This window comes from Brienomyrus brachyistius, chromosome 2, assembly GCF_023856365.1.
Source record: "Brienomyrus brachyistius isolate T26 chromosome 2, BBRACH_0.4, whole genome shotgun sequence".
NCBI lineage: Eukaryota > Metazoa > Chordata > Actinopteri > Osteoglossiformes > Mormyridae > Brienomyrus > Brienomyrus brachyistius.
This window is the reverse complement of record NC_064534.1, coordinates 35,563,589-35,576,803: the sequence shown is the minus strand read 5'-3', so window position 1 is coordinate 35,576,803 and position 13,215 is coordinate 35,563,589. Positions and strand designations below refer to the sequence as shown.

At 44.3% G+C, this 13,215-nt stretch overlaps 10 non-coding genes and 1 pseudogene across 10 annotated transcripts; all 11 read right to left on the bottom strand.

The window, feature by feature from the left end:
* Positions 1-898: 898 nt before the first annotated feature.
* Positions 899-1,017, bottom strand: LOC125736866 (5S ribosomal RNA). Its single transcript, XR_007396134.1, has one exon. It is a non-coding gene; the product is annotated as a 5S ribosomal RNA (ribosomal RNA).
* A 1,092-nt stretch (positions 1,018-2,109) lies between these two features.
* Positions 2,110-2,228, bottom strand: LOC125736839 (5S ribosomal RNA). The gene has a single exon (XR_007396107.1). It is a non-coding gene; the product is annotated as a 5S ribosomal RNA (ribosomal RNA).
* Positions 2,229-3,341: 1,113 nt separating this feature from the next.
* On the bottom strand, positions 3,342-3,460 carry LOC125730813 (5S ribosomal RNA). The gene has a single exon (XR_007391102.1). It is a non-coding gene; the product is annotated as a 5S ribosomal RNA (ribosomal RNA).
* A 1,081-nt stretch (positions 3,461-4,541) lies between these two features.
* LOC125734222 (5S ribosomal RNA) lies at positions 4,542-4,660 on the bottom strand. The gene has a single exon (XR_007393544.1). It is a non-coding gene; the product is annotated as a 5S ribosomal RNA (ribosomal RNA).
* Positions 4,661-5,741: 1,081 nt separating this feature from the next.
* Positions 5,742-5,860, bottom strand: LOC125734221 (5S ribosomal RNA). Its single transcript, XR_007393543.1, has one exon. It is a non-coding gene; the product is annotated as a 5S ribosomal RNA (ribosomal RNA).
* A 1,084-nt stretch (positions 5,861-6,944) lies between these two features.
* On the bottom strand, positions 6,945-7,063 carry LOC125737031 (5S ribosomal RNA). Its single transcript, XR_007396298.1, has one exon. It is a non-coding gene; the product is annotated as a 5S ribosomal RNA (ribosomal RNA).
* A 1,076-nt stretch (positions 7,064-8,139) lies between these two features.
* LOC125731891 (5S ribosomal RNA) lies at positions 8,140-8,258 on the bottom strand (annotated as a pseudogene).
* Positions 8,259-9,359: 1,101 nt separating this feature from the next.
* On the bottom strand, positions 9,360-9,478 carry LOC125736783 (5S ribosomal RNA). Its single transcript, XR_007396052.1, has one exon. It is a non-coding gene; the product is annotated as a 5S ribosomal RNA (ribosomal RNA).
* Positions 9,479-10,558: 1,080 nt separating this feature from the next.
* Positions 10,559-10,677, bottom strand: LOC125733496 (5S ribosomal RNA). The gene has a single exon (XR_007392840.1). It is a non-coding gene; the product is annotated as a 5S ribosomal RNA (ribosomal RNA).
* A 1,081-nt stretch (positions 10,678-11,758) lies between these two features.
* On the bottom strand, positions 11,759-11,877 carry LOC125733495 (5S ribosomal RNA). Its single transcript, XR_007392839.1, has one exon. It is a non-coding gene; the product is annotated as a 5S ribosomal RNA (ribosomal RNA).
* Positions 11,878-12,959: 1,082 nt separating this feature from the next.
* Positions 12,960-13,078, bottom strand: LOC125733494 (5S ribosomal RNA). The gene has a single exon (XR_007392838.1). It is a non-coding gene; the product is annotated as a 5S ribosomal RNA (ribosomal RNA).
* Between the last annotated feature and the right edge of the window lie 137 nt (positions 13,079-13,215).

Sequence of the window (13,215 nt, the reverse complement as noted above, 5' to 3'; positions counted from 1 at the left end):
AATTATTCCATTCTTTCCGCATCCGCACACTTCCTTCTTTTTAACTCCTTTTCACTACCGCACAGGTTAATCGCCGCACGTCCCCCGCCGGCAAACATTACTCCTTTGCCTACTGCATGCAGGCTTCTCTTAACGACCCTCTGTTATCAACTCCGCTAACAGCCACAAAATCTCCGCCGCACGAAGCCCACTGGTAGCTGCTGAATCACATGCTTCCCCAAAACGTCACGCTGTCAGAACACTGGGAGCTACAAACACCAACAAGTCCATACTGCAGGCTGCAGCCAGAACAATTTTCTACATTCAAACATCGACGGCCTCTTCTCTCTAAAAATTCACCAGACCGCTTCTACCACCAGCAAAGAAGTTTCCATCCCTAATTCCTCTGTGATTCCCACTAACCTAAACATTAAGCTGGCATTGAAGGGTGTGAATTACCCCGGCCAATCTGTCCTTTTAAATACAGCTTTTAGCAAGTTTTGAAAGGAGAAGAGCAGAACTTGCTATGCCAATAATATCGAGTCTTCTGTGGCGAAGTGGTTTTTGCATAGAAAACAAAGCGGTCAGTTGAAGAGGAATAATATCAGTACTTTGTTTAAAACTGTGTGTAAAAAGCTGTCTCTTTATCATTAACAATAAGTTGTAAAACGTGAATGGGGAGTGACAGTCTTCAAGTTTGTGAGAAGATCGCGCCCTGGTGGAATAAAGGCACGAACAGCTTGCAGCACCTAGAATTACCAGGAAGTATTTAGAGTAAAACAGTTTCTAAAAGCTGCCTTTATGAATGAGAGAAAAAAAAAAAATATATATATATATAAAATAGTAAAATGGAAGGGGAGTGATAGATTTAAATTAATCGTGAAGTGGAGCGCCCCCTGTATAAAGTAAAAGTGAGAAAAGCTTACAGCACCTGGTGTTCCCAGGTGGTCTCCCATCCAAGTACTAACCAGACCCTACGCTGCTTAGCTTCCGAGATCAGACGATATCGGGCGTGTTCAGGGTGGTATGGCCGTAAGCGAGAGATGCCACCAAAAACATCCCTTTTGCATTACACGCCTCTATACATGCCAGTTGGTCCCATTGGATCCTACTAATGTTCTTTTTTTTTTTTTATCTGACTCACACTGCAGCCCCACCATCCAATCGGCAGCGCCGGACCCACACCAAACATTCACCAAACTACTCAGCCGGCAGCCTACCACAATTATTCCATTCTTTCCGCATCCGCACACTTCCTTCTTTTTAACTCCTTTTCACTACCGCACAGGTTAATCGCCGCACGTCCCCCGCCGGCAAACATTACTCCTTTGCCTACTGCATGCAGGCTTCTCTTAACGACCCTCTGTTATCAACTCCGCTAACAGCCACAAAATCTCCTCCGCACGAAGCCCACTGGTAGCTGCTGAATCACATGCTTCCCCAAAACGTCGCGCTGTCAGAACACTGGGAGCTACACACACCAACAAGTCCATACTGCAGGCTGCAGCCAGAACAATTTTCTACATTCAAACATCGACGGCCTCTTCTCTCTAAAAATTCACCAGACCGCTTCTACCACCAGCAAAGAAGTTTCCATCCCTAATTCCTCTGTGATTCCCACTAACCTAAACATTAAGCTGGCATTGAAGAGTGTGAATTACCCCGGCCAATCTGTTCTTTTAAATACAGCTTTTAGCAAGTTTTGAAAGGAGAAGAGCAGAACTTGCTATGCCAATAATATCGAGTCTTCTGTGGCGAAGTGGTTTTTGCATAGAAAACAAAGCGGTCAGTTGAAGAGGAATAATATCAGTACTTTGTTTAAAACTGTGTGTAAAAAGCTGTCTCTTTATCATTAAAAATAAGTTGTAAAACTTGAATGGGGAGTGACAGTCTTCAAGTTTGTGAGAAGATCGCGCCCTGGTGGAATAAAGGCACGAACAGCTTACAGCACCTAGAATTACCAGGAAGTATTTAGAGTAAAACGGTTTCTAAAAGCTGCCTTTATGAATGAGAGATAAAAAAAAATACATATATATATATATATATATAAAATAGTAAAATGGAAGGGGAGTGATAGATTTAAATTAATCATGAAGTGGAGCGCCCCCTGTATAAAGTAAAAGTGAGAAAAGCTTACAGCACCTGGTATTCCCAGGTGGTCTCCCATCCAAGTACTAACCATACCCTACCCTGCTTAGCTTCCGAGATCAGACAAGATCGGGCGTGTTCAGGGTGGTATGGCCGTAAGTGAAAGATGCTACCAAAAACAGCCCTTTTGCATTACACGCGTCTATACATGCCAGTTAGTCCCATTGGATCCTACTCCTGGTTTTTTTTTTTTTTTTATCTGACTCACACTGCAGCCCCACCATCCAATCGGCAGCGCCGGACCCACACCAAACATTCACCAAACTACTCAGCCGGCAGCCTACCACAATTATTCCATTCTTTCCGCATCCGCACACTTCTTTCTTTTTAACTCCTTTTCACTACCGCACAGGTTAATCGCCGCACGTCCCCCGCCGGCAAACATTACTCCTTTGCCTACTGCATGCAGGCTTCTCTTAACGACCCTCTGTTATCAACTCCGCTAACAGCCACAAAATCTCCGCCGCACGAAGCCCACTGGTAGCTGCTGAATCACATGCTTCCCCAAAACGTCACGCTGTCAGAACACTGGGAGCTACACACACCAACAAGTCCATACTGCAGGCTGCAGCCAGAACAATTTTCTACATTCAAACATCGACGGCCTCTTCTCTCTAAATATTCACCAGACCGCTTCTACCACCAGCAAAGAAGTTTCCATCCCTAATTCCTCTGTGATTCCCACTAACCTAAACATTAAGCTGGCATTGAAGGGTGTGAATTACCCCGGCCAATCTGTTCTTTTAAATACAGCTTTTAGCAAGTTTTGAAAGGAGAAGAGCAGAACTTGCTATGCCAATAATATCGAGTCTTCTGTGGCGAAGTGGTTTTTGCATAGAAAACAAAGCGGTCAGTTGAAGAGGAATAATATCAGTACTTTGTTTAAAACTGTGTGTAAAAAGCTGTCTCTTTATCATTAACAATAAGTTGTAAAACGTGAATGGGGAGTGACAGTCTTCAAGTTTGTGAGAAGATCGCGCCCTAGTGGAATAAAGGCACGAACAGCTTACAGCACCTAGAATTACCAGGAAGTATTTAGAGTAGAACGGTTTCTAAAAGCTGCCTTTAGGAATGAGAGAAAAAAAAAAAAAAAAAAAAAAAAATATATATATATATATATATATATATATATAAAATAGTAAAATGGAAGGGGAGTGATAGATTTAAATTAATCGTGAAGTGGAGCTCCCCCTGTATAAAGTAAAAGTGAGAAAAGCTTACAGCACCTGGTATTCCCAGGTGGTCTCCCATCCAAGTACTAACCAGACCCTACCCTACTTGGTTTCCGAGATCGGATGAGATCGGGCGTGTTCAGGGTGGTAAGGCCGTAAGGGAGAGATGCTAACAAAAACAGCCCTTTTGCATTACACACCTCTATACATGCCAGTTGGTCCCATTGGATCCTACTAATGTTCTTTTTTTTTTTTTTATCTGACTCACACTGCAGCCCCACCATCCAATCGGCAGCGCCGGACCCACACCAAACATTCACCAAACTACTCAGCCGGCAGCCTACCACAATTATTCCATTCTTTCCGCATCTGCACACTTCCTTCTTTTTAACTCCTTTTCACTACCGCACAGGTTAATCGCCGCACGTCCCCCGCCGGCAAACATTACTCCTTTGCCTACTGCATGCAGGCTTCTCTTAACGACCCTCTGTTATCAACTCCGCTAACAGCCACAAAATCTCCGCCGCACGAAGCCCATTGGTAGCTGCTGAATCACATGCTTCACCAAAACGTCGCGCTGTCGGAACACTGGGAGCTACACACACCAACAAGTCCATACTGCAGGCTGCAGCCAGAACAATTTTCTACATTCAAACATCGACGGCCTCTTCTCTCTAAAAATTCACCAGACCGCTTCTACCACCAGCAAAGAAGTTTCCATCCCTAATTCCTCTGTGATTCCCACTAACCTAAACATTAAGCTGGCATTGAAGGGTGTGAATTACCCCGGCCAATCTGTTCTTTTAAATACAGCTTTTAGCAAGTTTTGAAAGGAGAAGAGCAGAACTTGCTATGCCAATAATATCGAGTCTTCTGTGGCGAAGTGGTTTTTGCATAGAAAACAAAGCGGTCAGTTGAAGAGGAATAATATCAGTACTTTGTTTAAAACTGTGTGTAAAAAGCTGTCTCTTTATCATTAACAATAAGTTGTAAAACGTGAATGGGGAGTGACAGTCTTCAAGTTTGTGAGAAGATCGCGCCCTGGTGGAATAAAGGCACGAACAGCTTACAGCACCTAGAATTACCAGGAAGTATTTAGAGTAAAACGGTTTCTAAAAGCTGCCTTTATGAATGAGAGAAAAAAAAATATATATATATATAAAATAGTAAAATGGAAGGGGAGTGATAGATTTAAATTAATCGTGAAGTGGAGCGCCCCCTGTATAAAGTAAAAGTGAGAAAAGCTTACAGCACCTGGTGTTCCCAGGTGGTCTCCCATCCAAGTACTAACCAGACCCTACGCTGCTTAGCTTCCGAGATCAGACGAGATCGGGCGTGTTCAGGGTGGTATGGCCGTAAGCGAGAGATGCCACCAAAAACATCCCTTTTGCATTACACGCCTCTATACATGCCAGTTGGTCCCATTGGATCCTACTAATGTTCTTTTTTTTTTTTTTATCTGACTCACACTGCAGCCCCACCATCCAATCGGCAGCGCCGGACCCACACCAAACATTCACCAAAGTACTCAGCCGGCAGCCTACCACAATTATTCCATTCTTTCCGCATCCGCACACTTCCTTCTTTTTAACTCCTTTTCACTACCGCACAGGTTAATCGCCGCACGTCCCCCGCCGGCAAACATTACTCCTTTGCCTACTGCATGCAGGCTTCTCTTAACGACCCTCTGTTATCAACTCCGCTAACAGCCACAAAATCTCCTCCGCACGAAGCCCACTGGTAGCTGCTGAATCACATGCTTCCCCAAAACGTCGCGCTGTCAGAACACTGGGAGCTACACACACCAACAAGTCCATACTGCAGGCTGCAGCCAGAACAATTTTCTACATTCAAACATCGACGGCCTCTTCTCTCTAAAAATTCACCAGACCGCTTCTACCACCAGCAAAGAAGTTTCCATCCCTAATTCCTCTGTGATTCCCACTAACCTAAACATTAAGCTGGCATTGAAGGGTGTGAATTACCCCGGCCAATCTGTTCTTTTAAATACAGCTTTTAGCAAGTTTTGAAAGGAGAAGAGCAGAACTTGCTATGCCAATAATATCGAGTCTTCTGTGGCGAAGTGGTTCTTGCATAGAAAACAAAGCGGTCAGTTGAAGAGGAATAATATCAGTACTTTGTTTAAAACTGTGTGTAAAAAGCTGTCTCTTTATCATTAACAATAAGTTGTAAAACGTGAATGGGGAGTGACAGTCTTCAAGTTTGTGAGAAGATCGCGCCCTGGTGGAATAAAGGCACGAACAGCTTACAGCACCTAGAATTACCAGGAAGTATTTAGAGTAAAACGGTTTCTAAAAGCTGCCTTTATGAATGAGAGAAAAAAAAATATATATATATATAAAATAGTAAAATGGAAGGGGAGTGATAGATTTAAATTAATCGTGAAGTGGAGCGCCCCCTGTATAAAGTAAAAGTGAGAAAAGCTTACAGCACCTGGTGTTCCCAGGTGGTCTCCCATCCAAGTACTAACCAGACCCTACGCTGCTTAGCTTCCGAGATCAGACGAGATCGGGCGTGTTCAGGGTGGTATGGCCGTAAGCGAGAGATGCCACCAAAAACATCCCTTTTGCATTACACGCCTCTATACATGCCAGTTGGTCCCATTGGATCCTACTAATGTTCTTTTTTTTTTTTTTATCTGACTCACACTGCAGCCCCACCATCCAATCGGCAGCGCCGGACCCACACCAAACATTCACCAAAGTACTCAGCCGGCAGCCTACCACAATTATTCCATTCTTTCCGCATCCGCACACTTCCTTCTTTTTAACTCCTTTTCACTACCGCACAGGTTAATCGCCGCACGTCCCCCGCCGGCAAACATTACTCCTTTGCCTACTGCATGCAGGCTTCTCTTAACGACCCTCTGTTATCAACTCCGCTAACAGCCACAAAATCTCCTCCGCACGAAGCCCACTGGTAGCTGCTGAATCACATGCTTCCCCAAAACGTCGCGCTGTCAGAACACTGGGAGCTACACACACCAACAAGTCCATACTGCAGGCTGCAGCCAGAACAATTTTCTACATTCAAACATCGACGGCCTCTTCTCTCTAAAAATTCACCAGACCGCTTCTACCACCAGCAAAGAAGTTTCCATCCCTAATTCCTCTGTGATTCCCACTAACCTAAACATTAAGCTGGCATTGAAGGGTGTGAATTACCCCGGCCAATCTGTTCTTTTAAATACAGCTTTTAGCAAGTTTTGAAAGGAGAAGAGCAGAACTTGCTATGCCAATAATATCGAGTCTTCTGTGGCGAAGTGGTTCTTGCATAGAAAACAAAGCGGTCAGTTGAAGAGGAATAATATCAGTACTTTGTTTAAAACTGTGTGTAAAAAGCTGTCTCTTTATCATTAACAATAAGTTGTAAAACGTGAATGGGGAGTGACAGTCTTCAAGTTTGTGAGAAGATCGCGCCCTGGTGGAATAAAGGCATGAACAGCTTACAGCACCTAGAATTACCAGGAAGTATTTAGAGTAAAACGGTTTCTAAAAGCTGCCTTTAGGAATGAGAGAAAAAAAAAAAATATATATATATATAAAATAGTAAAATGGAAGGGGAGTGATAGATTTAAATTAATCGTGAAGTGGAGCGCCCCCTGTATAAAGTAAAAGTGAGAAAAGCTTACAGCACCTGGTATTCCCAGGTGGTCTCCCATCCAAGTACTAACCAGACCCCACCCTACTTGGCTACCGAGATCAGACGAGATCGGGCATGTTCAGGGTGGTATGGCCATAAGCGAGAGACGTGACCAAAAACAGCCCTTTTGCATTACACGCGTCTATACATGCCAGTTAGTCCCATTGGATCCTACTCCTGTTTTTTTTTTTTTTTTTATCTGACTCACACTGCAGCACCACCATCCAATCGGCAGCGCCGGACCCACACCAAACATTCACCAAACTACTCAGCCGGCAGCCTACCACAATTATTCCATTCTTTCCGCATCCGCACACTTCCTTATTTTTAACTCCTTTTCACTACCGCACAGGTTAATCGCCGCACGTCCCCCGCCGGCAAACATTACTCCTTTGCCTACTGCATGCAGGCTTCTCTTAACGACCCTCTGTTATCAACTCCGCTAACAGCCACAAAATCTCCGCCGCACGAAGCCCACTGGTAGCTGCTGAATCACATGCTTCCCCAAAACGTCGCGCTGTCAGAACACTGGGAGCTACACACACCAACAAGTCCATACTGCAGGCTGCAGCCAGAACAATTTTCTACATTCAAACATCGACGGCCTCTTCTCTCTAAAAATTCACCAGACCGCTTCTACCACCAGCAAAGAAGTTTCCATCCCTAATTCCTCTGTGATTCCCACTAACCTAAACATTAAGCTGGCATTGAAGGGTGTGAATTACCCCGGCCAATCTGTTCTTTTAAATACAGCTTTTAGCAAGTTTTGAAAGGAGAAGAGCAGAACTTTCTATGCCAATAATATCGAGTCTTCTGTGGCGAAGTGGTTTTTGCATCGAAAACAAAGCGGTCAGTTGAAGAGGAATAATATCAGTACTTTGTTTAAAACTGTGTGTAAAAAGCTGTCTCTTTATCATTAACAATAAGTTGTAAAACGTGAATGGGGAGTGACAGTCTTCAAGTTTGTGAGAAGATCGCGCCCTGGTGGAATAAAGGCACGAACAGCTTACAGCACCTAGAATTACCAGGAAGTATTTAGAGTAAAACGGTGTGTAAAAGCTGCCTTTATGAATGAGAGAAAAATATATATATATATAAAATAGTAAAATGGAAGGGGAGTGATAGATTTAAATTAATCGTGAAGTGGAGCGCCCCCTGTATAAAGTAAAAGTGAGAAAGCTTACAGCACCTGGTATTCCCAGGTGGTCTCCCATCCAAGTACTAACCAGACTCTAACCTGCTTAGTTTCCGAGATCAGACGAGATTGGGCGTGTTCAGGGTGGTATGGCCGTAAGGGACAGATGCTAACAAAAACATCCCTTTTGCATTACACGCCTCTATACATGCCAGTTGGTCCCATTGGATCCTACTAATGTTCTTTTTTTTTTTTTTATCTGACTCACACTGCAGCCCCACCATCCAATCGGCAGCGCCGGACCCACACCAAACATTCACCAAACTACTCAGCCGGCAGCCTACCACAATTATTCCATTCTTTCCGCATCCGCACACTTCCTTCTTTTTAACTCCTTTTCACTACCGCACAGGTTAATCGCCGCACGTCCCCCGCCGGCAAACATTACTCCTTTGCCTACTGCATGCAGGCTTCTCTTAACGACCCTCTGTTATCAACTCCGCTAACAGCCACAAAATCTCCGCCGCACGAAGCCCACTGGTAGCTGCTGAATCACATGCTTCCCCAAAACGTCGCGCTGTCAGAACACTGGGAGCTACACACACCAACAAGTCCATACTGCAGGCTGCAGCCAGAACAATTTTCTACATTCAAACATCGACGGCCTCTTCTCTCTAAAAATTCACCAGACCGCTTCTACCACCAGCAAAGAAGTTTCCATCCCTAATTCCTCTGTGATTCCCACTAACCTAAACATTAAGCTGGCATTGAAGGGTGTGAATTACCCCGGCCAATCTGTTCTTTTAAATACAGCTTTTAGCGAGTTTTGAAAGGAGAAGAGCAGAACTTGCTATGCCAATAATATCGAGTCTTCTGTGGCGAAGTGGTTTTTGCATAGAAAACAAAGCGGTCAATTGAAGAGGAATAATATCAGTACTTTGTTTAAAACTGTGTGTAAAAAGCTGTCTCTTTATCATTAACAATAAGTTGTAAAACGTGAATGGGGAATGACAGTCTTCAAGTTTGTGAGAAGATCGCGCCCTGGTGGAATAAAGGCACGAACAGCTTACAGCACCTAGAATTACCAGGAAGTATTTAGAGTAAAACGGTTTCTAAAAGCTGCCTTTATGAATGAGAGAAAAAAAAAAATATATATATATATATATATATATATATATATAAAATAGTAAAATGGAAGGGGAGTGATAGATTTAAATTAATCGTGAAGTGGAGCGCCCCCTGTATAAAGTAAAAGTGAGAAAGGCTTACAGCACCTGGTATTCCCAGGAGGTCTCCCATCCAAGTACTAACCAGACACTACCCTGCTTGGCTTCCGAGATCAGACGAGATCAGGCGTGTTCAGGGTGGTATGGCCGCAAGCGAGTGATGCTACCAAAATCAGCCCTTTTGCATTACACGCGTCTATACATGCCAGTTGGTCCCATTGGATCCTACTCCTGGTTTTTTTTTTTTTTTTATCTGACTCACACTGCAGCCCCACCATCCAATCGGCAGCGCCGGACCCACACCAAACATTCACCAAACTACTCAGCCGGCAGCCTACCACAATTATTCCATTCTTTCCGCATCCGCACACTTCCTTCTTTTTAACTCCTTTTCACTACCGCACAGGTTAATCGCCGCACGTCCCCCGCCGGCAAACATTACTCCTTTGCCTACTGCATGCAGGCTTCTCTTAACGACCCTCAGTTATCAACTCCGCTAACAGCCACAAAATCTCCGCCGCACGAAGCCCACTGGTAGCTGCTGAATCACATGCTTCCCCAAAACGTCGCGCTGTCAGAACACTGGGAGCTACACACACCAACAAGTCCATACTGCAGGCTGCAGCCAGAACAATTTTCTACATTCAAACATCGACGGCCTCTTCTCTCTAAAAATTCACCAGACCGCTTCTACCACCAGCAAAGAAGTTTCCATCCCTAATTCCTCTGTGATTCCCACTAACCTAAACATTAAGCTGGCATTGAAGGGTGTGAATTACCCCGGCCAATCTGTTCTTTTAAATACAGCTTTTAGCGAGTTTTGAAAGGAGAAGAGCAGACCTTGCTATGCCAATAATATCGAGTCTTCTGTGGCGAAGTGGTTTTTGCATAGAAAACAAAGCGGTCAGTTGAAGAGGAATAATATCAGTACTTTGTTTAAAACTGTGTGTAAAAAGCTGTCTCTTTATCATTAACAATAAGTTGTAAAACGTGAATGGGGAGTGACAGTCTTCAAGTTTGTGAGAAGATCGCGCCCTGGTGGAATAAAGGCACGAACAGCTTACAGCACCTAGAATTACCAGGAAGTATTTAGAGTAAAACGGTGTGTAAAAGCTGCCTTTATGAATGAGAGAAAAAAAATATATATATATATAAAATAGTAAAATGGAAGGGGAGTGATAGATTTAAATTAATCGTGAAGTGGAGCGCCCCCTGTATAAAGTAAAAGTGAGAAAGGCTTACAGCACCTGGTATTCCCAGGAGGTCTCCCATCCAAGTACTAACCAGACCCTACCCTGCTTGGCTTCCGAGATCAGACGAGATCGGGCGTGTTCAGGGTGGTATGGCCGCAAGCGAGAGATGCTACCAAAAACAGCCCTTTTGCATTACACGCGTCTATACATGCCAGTTGGTCCCATTGGATCCTACTCCTGGTTTTTTTTTTTTTTTTATCTGACTCACACTGCAGCCCCACCATCCAATCGGCAGCGCCGGACCCACACCAAACATTCACCAAACTACTCAGCCGGCAGCCTACCACAATTATTCCATTCTTTCCGCATCCGCACACTTCCTTCTTTTTAACTCCTTTTCACTACCGCACAGGTTAATCGCCGCACGTCCCCCGCCGGCAAACATTACTCCTTTGCCTACTGCATGCAGGCTTCTCTTAACGACCCTCTGTTATCAACTCCGCTAACAGCCACAAAATCTCCGCCGCACGAAGCCCACTGGTAGCTGCTGAATCACATGCTTCCCCAAAACGTCGCGCTGTCAGAACACTGGGAGCTACACACACCAACAAGTCCATACTGCAGGCTGCAGCCAGAACAATTTTCTACATTCAAACATCGACGGCCTCTTCTCTCTAAAAATTCACCAGACCGCTTCTACCACCAGCAAAGAAGTTTCCATCCCTAATTCCTCTGTGATTCCCACTAACCTAAACATTAAGCTGGCATTGAAGGGTGTGAATTACCCCGGCCAATCTGTTCTTTTAAATACAGCTTTTAGCGAGTTTTGAAAGGAGAAGAGCAGACCTTGCTATGCCAATAATATCGAGTCTTCTGTGGCGAAGTGGTTTTTGCATAGAAAACAAAGCGGTCAGTTGAAGAGGAATAATATCAGTACTTTGTTTAAAACTGTGTGTAAAAAGCTGTCTCTTTATCATTAACAATAAGTTGTAAAACGTGAATGGGGAGTGACAGTCTTCAAGTTTGTGAGAAGATCGCGCCCTGGTGGAATAAAGGCACGAACAGCTTACAGCACCTAGAATTACCAGGAAGTATTTAGAGTAAAACGGTGTGTAAAAGCTGCCTTTATGAATGAGAGAAAAAAAAATATATATATATATAAAATAGTAAAATGGAAGGGGAGTGATAGATTTAAATTAATCGTGAAGTGGAGCGCCCCCTGTATAAAATAAAAGTGAGAAAGGCTTACAGCACCTGGTATTCCCAGGAGGTCTCCCATCCAAGTACTAACCAGACCCTACCCTGCTTGGCTTCCGAGATCAGACGAGATCGGGCGTGTTCAGGGTGGTATGGCCGCAAGCGAGAGATGCTACCAAAAACAGCCCTTTTGCATTACACGCGTCTATACATGCCAGTTGGTCCCATTGGATCCTACTCCTGGTTTTTTTTTTTTTTTTTATCTGACTCACACTGCAGCCCCACCATCCAATCGGCAGCGCCGGACCCACACCAAACATTCACCAAACTACTCAGCCGGCAGCCTACCACAATTATTCCATTCTTTCCGCATCCGCACACTTCCTTCTTTTTAACTCCTTTTCACTACCGCACAGGTTAATCGCCGCACGTCCCCCGCCGGCAAACATTACTCCTTTGCCTACTGCATGCAGGCTTCTCTTAACGACCCTCTGTTATCAACTCCGCTAACAGCCACAAAATCTCCGCCGCACGAAGCCCACTGGTAGCTGCTGAATCACATGCTTCCCCAAAACGTCGCGCTGTCAGAACACTGGGAGCTACACACACCAACAAGTCCATACTGCAGGCTGCAGCCAGAACAATTTTCTACATTCAAACATCGACGGCCTCTTCTCTCTAAAAATTCACCAGACCGCTTCTACCACCAGCAAAGAAGTTTCCATCCCTAATTCCTCTGTGATTCCCACTAACCTAAACATTAAGCTGGCATTGAAGGGTGTGAATTACCCCGGCCAATCTGTTCTTTTAAATACAGCTTTTAGCGAGTTTTGAAAGGAGAAGAGCAGACCTTGCTATGCCAATAATATCGAGTCTTCTGTGGCGAAGTGGTTTTTGCATAGAAAACAAAGCGGTCAGTTGAAGAGGAATAATATCAGTACTTTGTTTAAAACTGTGTGTAAAAAGCTGTCTCTTTATCATTAACAATAAGTTGTAAAACGTGAATGGGGAGTGACAGTCTTCAAGTTTGTGAGAAGATCGCGCCCTGGTGGAATAAAGGCACGAACAGCTTACAGCACCTAGAATTACCAGGAAGTATTTAGAGTAAAACGGTGTGTAAAAGCTGCCTTTATGAATGAGAGAAAAAAAAAAATATATATATATAAAATAGTAAAATGGAAGGGGAGTGATAGATTTAAATTAATCGTGAAGTGGAGCGCCCCCTGTATAAAATAAAAGTGAGAAAGGCTTACAGCACCTGGTATTCCCAGGAGGTCTCCCATCCAAGTACTAACCAGACCCTACCCTGCTTGGCTTCCGAGATCAGACGAGATCGGGCGTGTTCAGGGTGGTATGGCCGCAAGCGAGAGATGCTACCAAAAACAGCCCTTTTGCATTACACGCGTCTATACATGCCAGTTGGTCCCATTGGATCCTACTCCTGGTTTTTTTTTTTTTTTTTTATCTGACTCACACTGCAGCCCCACCATCCAATCGGCAGC